The following is a 12998-nucleotide window of genomic DNA, read 5'->3' as shown; positions in this document are numbered from 1 at the left end:
GCCACAGTTGTCAGTTTTCATGCATGTCTCACCAAGATCATGACCTGGATGAACCATAGCTTCCTGAAAATCATCACTGATAAAACTGAGGTGATAGAGTTTGGCCAGGGCCAATCCCTCTGGAATGACTCCTGGTGGCCGGTGGAAGCAGGGGAATATCTAATCCCTGTTGTTAAGGTCCGGAATCTCGGAGTTATCTTCGATGACCAGCTGAACTTCTCTGCCCAAGTCAGCAGTCTCACCTCCTCCTGCTTCTTTCTACTAAAAACTTTGAGGAAAATGTTTCCTTTCATTTCATAAGAATTACAAAAGACGGTGGTGGTCGCCCTTTATTTGTCCAAACTGGACTATTGCAATGCCCTTTTTCTGGGAATTGACAAGATCCAGATGAGAAAACTGCAATCTTTACAGAATGCGGCAGCATGCCTGCTTTTAAACATACCAAAAGGACAATCAACCTCGGCAGAGATCAAATCACTGCACTGGCTCCCGATCCAGCAGCGAGTGGAATTTAAGGCCTTGTGGCTGGTGCAGAAGGCACTCTATGGTAGGGGCGCGGAGGATATTAAAAAAATGTTTTTACCCTACACCCCCTCGCGTGTTCTAAGATCAGCAAATCAGGGCCTAATCCATACTTCAAAGATTAGGCGAGCAAAATGGGGCGGCAGGCCGTTGTCAAATTGTGCAGCAAACTCTGGAATAGAATGCAAGTGCCCATGAGATTTCAACCCAACCGGCAGCTCCTTAGGAAGGCTTTGAAAACTTGGCTGTTTGCTTCCAGCTAGTTCCCCTGTTAACACAAGAGGTTTCTCCCTCCCACATGCACCAGCGCCAAGACGCCACGGCAATTGAGTGCTTTCTAAACATATATCCTATCCTATCCCAAATGGAGATTGCCCACAGCCTATTTTCACCCTATGATTCACATGGCACATGGGCCGGCACATGTTGGAGCATCCTCAATAGCAAAGCTACTTATGTAAGTGTGGGATCATCCAGAAATTGCCGGCACAGCTAAAAAAATAGTCCAGACTAGTCTGATTTGTCTCCAGTATAATCCTGGAAAGGGAACACGAACTCCAATAGGAGGGTTTGCCACACCAACTGCACCTTTTGAGGTTCTGCAAATGGATTACATCCAGCTAGAATGCTGTAATAACTTAAAGTATGTCCTAGTAGTTTTATGTGCCTTTAGTAAGTGGATTGAGGCATATGCTACAAGAGATAATACAGCTCTTATCACAGCTAAGGTGCTTCTAAAGGAGTTTTTCCCTTGATTCGGCATTTGTCGAGTCCTGTGGACGGACAACGGACCTCATTTCATTGGGCAAGTTGTTGAGTATGTCTTGAAAGGATTAGGAATCAAGCAGAAGTGCCATGCTGCTTTCCACCCACAGTAAGCAGGGTTAGTGGAACGATACAATTCTACTCTCAAGCTTAAATTGGTTAAATTCCAGGCTTCCACATCTCTGAAATGGCCTGATGCATTACCCCTTGCCCTGCTTTCCATTAGAGCATCGCCACATACACGATTTGGCCTCACACCGTATGAGGTGGTATTTGGAACGCCAATGAATATTTGGGGGATTCGTAAGCCACGCCCTATACATGATGTAACTTGTGTCTTGATGAGTGACTACTTGTCCCAGTTGACTGACAGCTTGCTTTCTATTCATCAACAGGTTCAAGAAGCTCTTCCTGACATATCATGATGAAGGTTTTCCAGATGTCGAATAGCCTGGAACCGAGGTGGTGCGGCCCTGAGCAGGTGCTCCTGGCAACTAGAACTGCAGTCCGGGTGACCAATCAAAAAAACTGGTTCCATTCCACCCACTGTAAAAAAGCGCCGTCAACCCTGGTGGAGCCCGCTGCACTCACCGACCATCGAGACGTCCTGTGCACACAGAGAGGCCAAGCCATGCCACCTGAAGGACCTGAGGAAGTCTTCCCAGACCACACGATCCCTGGTGCATCTCGATATCAGCTGTGACCCCAGAAAGAAACTGCTTTCCTGAAAAAGACTGGTTGAGCAACCGTCCTGGGTTAGTGAAAGACTGAGCTGAGGGAAGGGGGAAATCTTTTTCCTAGTGACACCAGTCTAAACTCTCAGTGAAGAAACCAACGGCTGCCTAGGACTTTAGAGCTCCATCTGCTTTGTTGTTTCAACGTCAAGATAAATATGCCTATGGAGAAGACATCGACTGCTGCAAAAGTTTGTGACAGAAGGGCCATGTTTATTGTTGGGCTCACTTCTGTTGTCATCATCATTGCTACGATAGCTTGGGTTGTAGAGGAAGTGGCTCCTGTTCGACAAGCGCTGAATGCCACTACTCCAGCCCCCATTGAGCACCATTACTTCTCGCTTCCCTATCATGAACAGCAGCATAGAATGTCCTACCACAATAATATGTTCATTCAGATGTTGCATCACACCCATAATGCTACGAACACTACCAACTGTTGGGTGTGTGGAATGATGCCAGCTCATCAGAAAAAGGGAGGAACACCTTTCATTCCTCTGCCGTTTTCACACAATGGCTCTTGTCAGGCTTGGTTCGCATTGCTGTGAGCTTCTGAAGTTGCTAATATCACCTATGCCGATGTAGGGAGATTGAATTTCCAGCTAAATAAAGTGTGTTACCCTGATGAGGAAGAAGAGCAACAGGCAAAAGGAACTGTATGGGAGATGGAGGAGTATCGCCGAGGAAACTCCTCCATGCACTATGTTTTCCCAAACACTCGAACATCCAAGGGTAATGGACCTCCTGGTATAGCTGTTACTAGAGCCCGAGCAGACTTGTGTGTGAACAGTGTTGGAAATACTCCTGTGGGGAAAAGCGATTGTACCCTGGTACTGAACTTTACTGGGGTGAATAATAGTAGCTTTATGTCATACCACAATACTTTCTTCATCTGTGGGGTAAAGGATACTACCATCTACCCATTGGATGGTCAGGAACTTGCTAAGTGTTCTTTTTGTTGCCACCTGTGTTTTTGGCTCCTACATCCGATCACAACGACTATAGACTGTTTAATGACATGTCCAAGAACCGATATAAGAGGACAATAAATCATGATGAGGTGGATCAGACTAACAGTGCACTTCAGCAATAGGTTGACTTTAAATTGGGATTGTTCTTCTTTGTTGGTGCCGCTTTGAACAGCAGGAAAATCAGATGCCTAACACGTGTTGTAGAGGCTGTGACCAACCAGACAGCTATGGCACTTGGAAACATCACAGAAGAAAGTCAAATTGCAAGTATTGTGGCGCTCCAAAATAGAATGGTCCTTGATGTTGTGCTATCTGATCACGGTGGTGCATGTCGCATCATTGGGAGCAGTTGCTGTGTTTATATCCCTTATCACGCCCCTTCCGTTTTTAATGCAATCTCTAAACTGCATAAAATCACTGCTGAGATTCACCCTGATACCGGAACATGGACTTTAACTGGTTGGCTATGGACACTATTTGTTACCTGGGGCTGGAAGCTATTGACGATCTTATGTATTTTCTTTGCAATCCTACTATTATGTTGCTTATGTCTACAATGTGGCCCACTGTTTTGTTCCCTCTGTATCACTGCTTGTATACCTACCAAACACAACGTTGAGAATGTAAACGCCCAATATGTAGTAGACCAAGAAGTTAATCAAATGATGTTGATTGATGTACAAAATGTTTTCTTTGTTCCTTCTAAATCACAGATGTCTTCAGCTAATGCTAAAAGGGCCATCTGTGGAAACCTGGCAGAGATTACTGTTAGCATGAGCTGAAGCAATTTCGTTTTTGGCATCCATTTTAGTTAAGCCATGTATTTGCCATTTGCTTCCCCGACTTTGCTGTTGCCTGCTTCTCTATTACGCCTGATTCATCATCTATAATTACCTCCTGTAGCACTGAGGCTGAGTACCGCACATGCTCAGAGAGGCTTTGGCTGTTAGGATGCACCTGTCATGTATTTAACTGTCGGGTTATTTTAACTGATGGCAGCAGCATTATAGCTCTTCCCATTTTGTTGACTAAGCGATTATCATGTATCCTTGTATGTGAACATCTACTTATGTGTACACTTGCACCGCCTCTTTTTGAACCTCCAAACTTACACTGCACTTACTACAGTATGCAAAGCCCATGGTTTCTGTACTCCATGTGATGCCTCATACATTGCCTGAGTGTTCTGTATCGATGTAGTTCCACTCATGAATTCTATTAAAAAATACTTTTGTGATATTAAAGCTTCCGTGCCAATCTCTACTTTGTCAGTCTAAAGGACCTGTGCGCAAGAGGGTGAACACCTGCACCAGGTGGGCTCCTGAAAAGGCTCACCCCCACTCTACTTCTGATATTCCTGCCCGAGTCTGAGCAGGACCTGGTGTGGCATGCCATGGTCCATCATAGTTTCCTGAACGTGGTTGCAAGGCAGCATCCACATCAAGTTCTGAGGCACACAGCCTGTGGCTCACTGCAAAGATGCAGAGCAATAAAGGAGCTGGGGTGCAGTGGAGAGTGAGGTGTAACACCCACGGCTAAAATGGAGGGTCACATATTGGAGGGAGCCACCTTTGATAGGGGAACAGCCAGCACAACGTGGATTTTACTCTGCGTACCATTACATCCCATGCGTGTAACTATGCGTAGCCATTACTACGCGTACCATTACATTGCATGCGCTGTTACAATGCATGCGATGTAATGCTGATCCACCTCGTTGTGAGGAAACTGGGGCTTTTTGTTTCCCCACAATGACGTGAAGCAGGATGCAGGACCCAGGAGCATAGACGGCGACGCTGGAACCATGAGTAAAGAGGTAAGGGTGATTGTGCTTGGGGTGGGAGTAGTGTGGGTAGTGGGTGGTTTAGGGTAGTGTTGTAGTGTTGTTGTAGTGTCGTAGTTTTTTAGGGTTATGGGTAGTGTAGGGGTGGGAGTGGTGTGGGTAGTGGGTGGTTTAGGGTAGTGTTGTAGTGTCGTAGTGTTTTAGGGTTAGGGGTAGTGTTGAGGTTCCGTGCATTCTGAACCCGTTTTATAAATGTCATGGTTTCGTTACGAATTTGATAGTAGCGAACCGTAACAAGTGAGTTCAGCAAGTACGAGTGATTTTGTCATGTTAGACCAGCGGATTCACTATGTATTTGGAGATTTTGTTCCGAACCATGGGTTCCATTTTGTGCATGGCAGCCATTTTGTGGTTGCCCTCACATAGGCCGATGACTGCGGCCGAACGAGTCCTTAGTACACGTACACGTTAGCTCGAATTCGTGCTGACTTTTGGATGAACCGAGTGAACTGACCTCGTTGCCTGAAGCTGACCTTGCTAAGCCAGTTCCTTGCCCGATAGCTGATCAAGATTGAGGATCAGAGCACAGGACATTGTAAAGTTTAGTGTGCACACACACACACCCCTTATCCTGCTCCTTATCTGTTTCTGTTTCTTCCTTTATGGCCTCTTTATGACATGGGTTGTGGTACTTTTATTATGGGTTTGTCCGGCTTGTGTAAGAAGGAATGTTGGGCTTTCCTGTATAATTAATGGTGGGCCGGACAACTGAAAAGTGGGTTTGTCGTCATGCGATACCTTTTGTAATAATACCTATGATTGGACAAATTGTAAATAGTGGGTGTTTGTCCGGAATGTGATTTTTGTCATAAAAGAGGATGACTCGCCTTAATAATTTGAGCAGTCTCCTACGAATATACGCTGTGTTGTACTTCGTGAACTTCTGTTCCTGGTTGCAGCCAATAAATTCGATCTTTGACGCCACCGAGAAGTATCCCGTGTCTCTGTATTCTAAGACAGGTGAACCCGAAGACTTTGGGCGTGCCCCTGGCGCCGCTGGGTTCTAAAAACCGGTTCTTCAGTTGGCGCCCAACGTGGGGCGACTTCAGCGGTACCGGTCCAAGCCTGAAGATCGGGATGAGCTTTGTGAGGAAATTCCGGAAGAGGGTCCCCACTCCATCGACCCCGGTATGTCGAACATGGACTGAAGGTTTTTGCTGCGAGGCTTCCCGCTTTCCTGACGGCTACGAAGGACTGCTCTCCTGACTGTCGCCCTGTCTTGGACCCCCCCCCCTTGTGATGATTTGTACGGCGAGACGATAGACGGGTCTTCTGGTGGCGTGACTGATACCTTAGTTAAGTATAAGTGGGTCGCTCCCGGTACTTTGTTTTGGGTTTCTTTGGGTCTTTGATTTGTTTCTTGCAATTACCAAAGACGAGGGACTCGTACATTTACGAGACTATCGTTTTTGATAATCCCTTGAAGTTTGAAGCTAGATTAGTGAGCGAAGATGCCTGGTCTTAGCAAAATTAGGAAGATATTTTGTTGTGGTTGTAACAGGGATTCCCGATTGGAGGACTCGTGTCCGATACCTCCGGTTGGAACTCCGACTTATGAGCTTCATTCTAAACATGGCGTGGGCCCCATTACGTTTAATGAAGTATGGGTCCGCTACACTAGGAAAGATGGTGTCTTACGATGGCCCCAGCATGGTAGTTTCGATACTGAGATTTTAAATAATTTGGAAGCTGTATTATTCAGGAAGAAAGCCCGGCCGGCAATGTTTGACTCTTTCCGCCTTTGGCGTAAGGAAGCCAAACAACGAGAAATTAAACAAGCTAAAAGAGACAAGAGAGAAAAGGGTATATCGATAATGCAAGCTGCTAGGCAGTTTAAAGAAAATGAAGAGGATCAAACGATTGAGGAGTTGCATAGGCAACATAATATGGCCATCGATAAATGTTATCCAGCTTTGCCACCTTTTCTACAAAGTGCAACGAAGGACTCTGAAAAGGATCCTTTGATGTCACATTTGTTGAGATTACCACCCCCTTATGTGCAGAGTGCTACGGCACCTCCGCAACCTCCAGCTGTTCAACCTCTTGTTGTTGCTCAGCCGCCAGCTCCTCCTCAGCTGGTTCCTCCTCCTATGGTGCAGCCTCCTCTGGGGCCGCCGACTTTGCTATCAGTTCTGCCTCAAACTTCTTTGTCTTACTCTCCTGAACCTTCGACTTCTCTTGCTACTACCCCTATGTTTCTATCACCTCAAAATACTTTGTCTCCTGTCCTTATGACAGCTTCTCCTTCTGTTCGACAAAGAATGACTGATACTGTTACTGGTCTTTTGTCTCCTCTTTTTTTTGGGTCATTGAGTGTGACCCCTGTTTCTGCACGTAAACAATTACGTAGCCAGCTTCCTAGTCCCGAAGAATGGGCAGTGTTAGATCTTTTGGCTCGTAGATGGGTTTCGAATGTTTTGAGATATAATCTAGAGTCAGTTATGGATGTCTTCCAGCAGTGGGAAGCACCGAAGCAAAGGTACGTTTTTGATGTTATGTGTACTTTCCTCCGTGAGGAATGGGAAGATAATGAGTTTCGGTCAGATCCCATTGGAGTTACTTAATATACAGTCCGAGTTTGCGAAAGGGACGATAGTGGGTCCAGGTGTTGAGAAAGCAGTTGCGACAATACTTGCGTTTAGGAGCGAGTTTCCTTCTCAGCCACTGTTTGAGCCTGATCATGCCGTTAGGAGAAAAGTGAGACAGTATCCAATGAGAGAAGTTCCTCCAGTATGGCGCGATGTGGTAGCTGCTGGTGTGAATAATAATCCCCCAGCTGTACCAGCACATTTCCAAAGTGTGTGGGTACATGTTCCGTGGAAGAGAGTTGAGGTTTTGGCTCTTAAACAGTCTTTACCTGATCCCCGTAAGAATCCGGCTGGATATTACAAGGAGTTGTCCCAGACAGTTGACGCATGCATTATGAATTTAGCTGACATAGACATGTTGTTGGGTAATGTGGTTCCTCAACCTTTGTGGGCGAAGATTCGTCATGAGGATCATGCGCAAGAGTTAGGTGGTACATGGTTGAATATTGTTGATGTGGATGGTAGATAGGTTGGTGGAGCTAAGCCTGAGCCTTTAGTTGCAGAATTACCTGGCAGGATTATCAATCTTATGAAGACGATGATGCCGGCTCTACGAGTGAATTGGGATAAGTTAGCCACATGCAAGCAGAAGAAAGATGAAAGTGTGTCTGATTTCTTCACTAGGTTTGAGGAGACATTCATAGATCATAGTGGTCAGGATATGAGTACGGAAGGTGGTCAAATGTTGTTTGTGGACAAGTTTGTCTTTAATTTACTACCAGAGCTTTGTAACAAGTTGAAAGATTCTGAGAGCTCATGGGCTGTTTCTTCGTCGGCCCAGATATTGGCGACTGCACAGTACTTCGAGAACAGGGATAAGGATGAGAAAGATAGAGTAGAGAAAAAGACTAAAGATTTAAAAACAAAGGTTCTGTTGCAGCAGGCGTATCTGCCTCGCCCGACTCAGCAAGAGTCACAGCAACGTTCGCAGTTTCAGCAACAGCCACAGTTTCAGAGAATATCACAGAAGCCTGAGTATTTTCCTCCGAGGCCATCGTTAGGTCCGAATCAGTGTGCGTATTGTAGGGAGGAAGGTCATTTCAAGAGTGATTGTCCTGTTTTACGACAACGTGCGAGTGGTATGTCGGGTCTGAGAGGTCGTGGTGGTTTCCAGCAAGTATCGAGGGGTAGAGGGCGTGGTGCGTTTTCTCAGAACGAACGTTCCTTTCCCCCACAGAATTCTATGAATTGTTTTGATCAGCAGAATGTTCCAACTGGCAGATCTGCTCAATATTATGCTGATGATTATTATATTGAGAGTGAGAGCACTGGTTATAATGATTGTTAGGATAGCCGAGGACAAAGGAAGGGAGTAGTGTCAGTTCCAGTAGACCAGAGTGGACCTTATGTTGCAGTAGTTAAATCGGGTATGGTAGAGCTTTTTCTTTTGAATACTGGTGCAGCGAAGAGTTCTATCATGCACTCTAAAATCCCTGGCGCACCTTTGTCTGGCTTAACGAATGTTTCGGTAGGATTCTCTGGCACCCCAGTTCGTAATCCAGTTTCTAGTCCCTTGTCTCTTTCTATAGGGCCTTGTGAATTGGAAGCATCCCTCATTTTAACGACAGGTTGTGGTGAGAATTTGTTGGGTTTGGATTTGTTGAAGAGATTGCATGCGACATTGCATTGTTCTCCTTCAGGAGTACAGCTTACATTGGGTAAGAAAGTGATCTCTCCGATGTATTTGTCTAAAGATCGGCTTCCACTGGAATTGCGTTCTCTCCCTGATACTCTTTGGGCTACTGGTCCTAATGACGTGGGTCTTTTGGAGATTCCACCTTATGTTGTGACGCTTAAAGCGAATGCTAAATTGCCACGTATTCCCCAATATAGGATTTCTAGCGATGGTGAAAGAGCGCTTTTAGCGATCAGCTATGATCTCATTGAGAAAGGCGTGATTGAAGAAACAAGAGGTAATGTGTGTAACAGTCCTGTTTTACCTGTCCTGAAGCGTACTGACTCTTCTCAGTCGTCTGTGTATAGGTTTGTAATCGACCTTCGAGAGGTTAATAAGATTGTTGTGCCACAGTTTCCTGTTGTTCCGGACATTACTGCTTTGCTGACTATGATCCCTGGACATTACTGCTTTGCTGACTATGATCCCTGCTTCAGCTGCCTGGTTTTCGGTTAATATATCTGAAGAATGCTTTCTTCAGTATCCCAATTGCCGAGGAGAGTAGAGATATTTTTGGCTTCTCTTTAGGAGGCCGAAGCTTCCGGTTTAAGCGTGCTCCTCAAGGTTATTGTGAAAGTCCCTCCATCTATAGTCAGGCCTTGAAAACACAGCTTGATACGATTGTCTTGCCTGCTGGTGCTGCTCTTATTCAGTATGTGGAGGACCTGTTAGTTGCTGCTGATGATGAGGAAAATTATAAAGAAGCTACTCTTTCTTTGTTGCGACATTTGTCTGACCTTCATCATAAAGTGTCACCTTCGAAGTTGCAGTATTGTTGACATGAAGTGACCTACTTAAGTCTGCTGCCCTTCAGAAAAAAGCTAAAAACCGTGCTGTTTCAGGAGGCATGGGGTACCAGCTAGCTTGCTCCCCTTACAACTCTGTGTCCACTCTCCGCTAAGCGCTTAGAGACCCCTGGGTGATAAGGCGCTCTACAAATCCAAAATACAAATACAAATCTCTTGTCGAAGGAGGGAAGAAGGTTGACCCCAGAACGAATTTAAGCGATTGCGCAAATGACTGTGCCAACCACACAGAGAGAAGTGCGTGCTTTCTTGAGTATCACCTCGTACTGTAGACAATGGATTCCGAATTTGTGGTTACTTGCGAAACCTCTGTTGGCACTTACTCTTAAGGATACTCCGAATCCTCTTCCTTGGTCTGACGAATGTCAGAAAAGTTTTTCTGAATTACGTGATGCATTGTGTTCTGCTCCGGTGTTGGGGACTCCCGACTACAGTAAGCCTTTTACACTCTATGTTCATGAGAGAGAGGGTTGTGCATTGTCAGTTTTGACGCAACAGTTTGGTGACAAGCAGCATCCATGTGCGTATTTCTCGTCGACTCTGGATCCGGTAGCTAGAGCGTTGCCGAGTTGCTTGAGAGCTACAGTGGCAGCAGCTGTTTCTATTCGACAGTCTGCTGGTTTGGTGATGGATAATACGTTGGTTGTGATGGTTGCACATGCAGTGGATACTTTATTGAACAGAACGAAGACTCAGCATTTGACTAGTGCGCGGTTGTCAGGTAATGAGTTGACGCTTTTGGTGAGTCATGTGCACATAAAGCTATGCAACACGTTGAATCCAGCTATGTTGTTGCCGATTTCTGTAGAGACAGATGTTCAAGAGCAACATGATTGTCTTCTTAGGACAGAGGAAGAAACGAAGGGTAGAATTGATCTGAAAGATACTCCTCTTTTGAATTCTGATGGTACCTTATGGGTAGATGATTCATGCTTTAAGCTTTCGAATGGCGATACGACTGCAGCGTATGCGGTTACGACTTTGCACACGATTGTTGAAGCTTCACGTATTCCACAGAATTCAGCCCAAGCAGCAGAGTTGATTGCACTGACGAGAGCGTGTGTGTTGTCGAAAGGAAAGAGAGTGACTGTGTATACCGATAGTCAATATGCGTTTGGTGTTGCCCATAGCTTTGGGCGTTTGTGGAAGGAACGTGGATTCCTTACTTCCCATGGTACGAAGATTCAGCATGGACAGTTTGTGAATGAACTTCTTGAGTCACTTACGTTGCCGACGCAAGTTGCGATTGTGAAATGCAGTGCACATAAAAAGGTTACAGATGACGTTGGTCGTGGTAATGCGTTTGCGGATGAATTAGCGAGAGAAACTGCGAAAGATGTGACGAGTCGAATGTATGTTGCAGGTCCAGCGAGATGGGTTCCGGATAGAGGAATGTGTGAAGACACAATAGAGAGTGTGAAATTGATTCAGGCTGAAGCTACTGAGAAAGAATTGAGTGAGTGGAGAGAGTACGGGAATGTTGGATTCGACTGGTTGTTGGATTGAGTTGTCAGAACACCAGCGATGGTGGTTACCTGATGCGTATGTGCTTGCAGTGGTTACGATGGCACATGGAATGGCTCACATCAGTGCGAAAGGGATTTGTAAGTTGTTGGCTCCAGTGTGGGAGAATGGTGGAATTCCTAAGTGTGTGGAGAATCTGGTCAAAAATTGCATGGTTTGTCTGATGCATAATCCTGGCAAGGGATCCCCAACTCCAGCTGGTCACTTTGCGCCTCCGGCGTATCCGTTCGAGGTGTTGCAATTGGATTCTATCCACATGGAGAGATGTAACAATCTAAAATACGTCCTTGTGGTTGTCTGTGCCTTTTCAAGATGGGTAGAGGCTTACCCCCTAAAAGATAATACTGCCTTATCCACAGCTAAAGTCTTGCTCATGGAATTTTTCCCTAGGTTTGGTTTGCCAAGGATGGTGTGGAGTGATAACGGAAGTAAATTTGTGGGCCAGATCATGAAGAGCGTGTGTGAGGGTTTGGGCATAAGGCAGAAATTCCATGCTGCGAATCACCCCCAATCAGCTGGTTTAGTCGAGTGCTATAATGGCACTCTGAAGCTTAAGTTAGCCAAGATTCAGGCGAGTTCTGGTCTCCAATGGCCCGATGCGTTGCTGTTGGCAGTTTTGTCAACTAGATCTACAGTACATTCCCGAATAGGACTTAGTCCATACGAGATTGTGTTTGGTCGCCCAGCAAACGTGTGGGGAATGCCGAGACCAACAAAGTTTAGCGATATCGAATATCCTGTGTTGATTGATTACTTGTATGACCTGACGGCTAAATTGCGTGTCTTACATCAACAGGTTCATGATAACCTCCCACAAGCATCTGAAGATCCAGGTCACACCATTAATCCTGGAGATTGGGTACTAGTGCGCAACTTCCAGCGGACCAAGAACATTCAGCCCCGTTGGACCGGACCACATCAAGTATTTTTATCGACTCGAACAGCAGTAAGAGTTTGCGGCAAGAAAAATTGGATCCACGGCGTACATTGTAAGAGGGTACCTTTACCTCTGCCGTACGACCAGTGGATCCATGAGGGTATTGGTGATTTAGAGACAGAAAGAGTGCTGAAATTTAGGCCTTTTAGTGATGCACATTTGGTATGGACAAGGTCTGAGCGAGAGGACGACAATATCTTGCAAGCAGCTGTGCCTCCGCCTTTGAGATTGGACACTACTGAGCCTGAATTATTGTTCTGAGATCAGACAGTGCCTGGTAAAGACCGCTATAATTTGCGACCAAGAAACAATGGACTAATAAAGAAATAATTCCTTTTTGTTTTTGAGAACTGCACTCTCTCATCCAAGAAGCTGTTTTGTTCTATTTTTCTTTTTCGAACCGCCATCCGGGTTCAGCTGTAGGGTCGCGGTATCAAGACTTGGAGTGGCAAACCGTGTAGATGCAAGGTCGACGGTTCTGGTTTGTTCTAGGGCGTTCCCTGGACTTACAGATGCACATCTGAGCGAAGAAAACCAACTGCCGCGAACAGCACGGTTAGAGGATGGAGTTTTTTGAGATTGAGAGAGTTGTTGCAGAAATGAACTTTAAGACAAAATTGTGTAAATTGATTC

This window comes from Lissotriton vulgaris, chromosome 10 (genome assembly GCF_964263255.1).
Source record: "Lissotriton vulgaris chromosome 10, aLisVul1.2, whole genome shotgun sequence".
NCBI classification, from domain to species: Eukaryota; Metazoa; Chordata; class Amphibia; order Caudata; family Salamandridae; genus Lissotriton; species Lissotriton vulgaris.
This window is presented reverse-complemented; position numbering follows the sequence as displayed.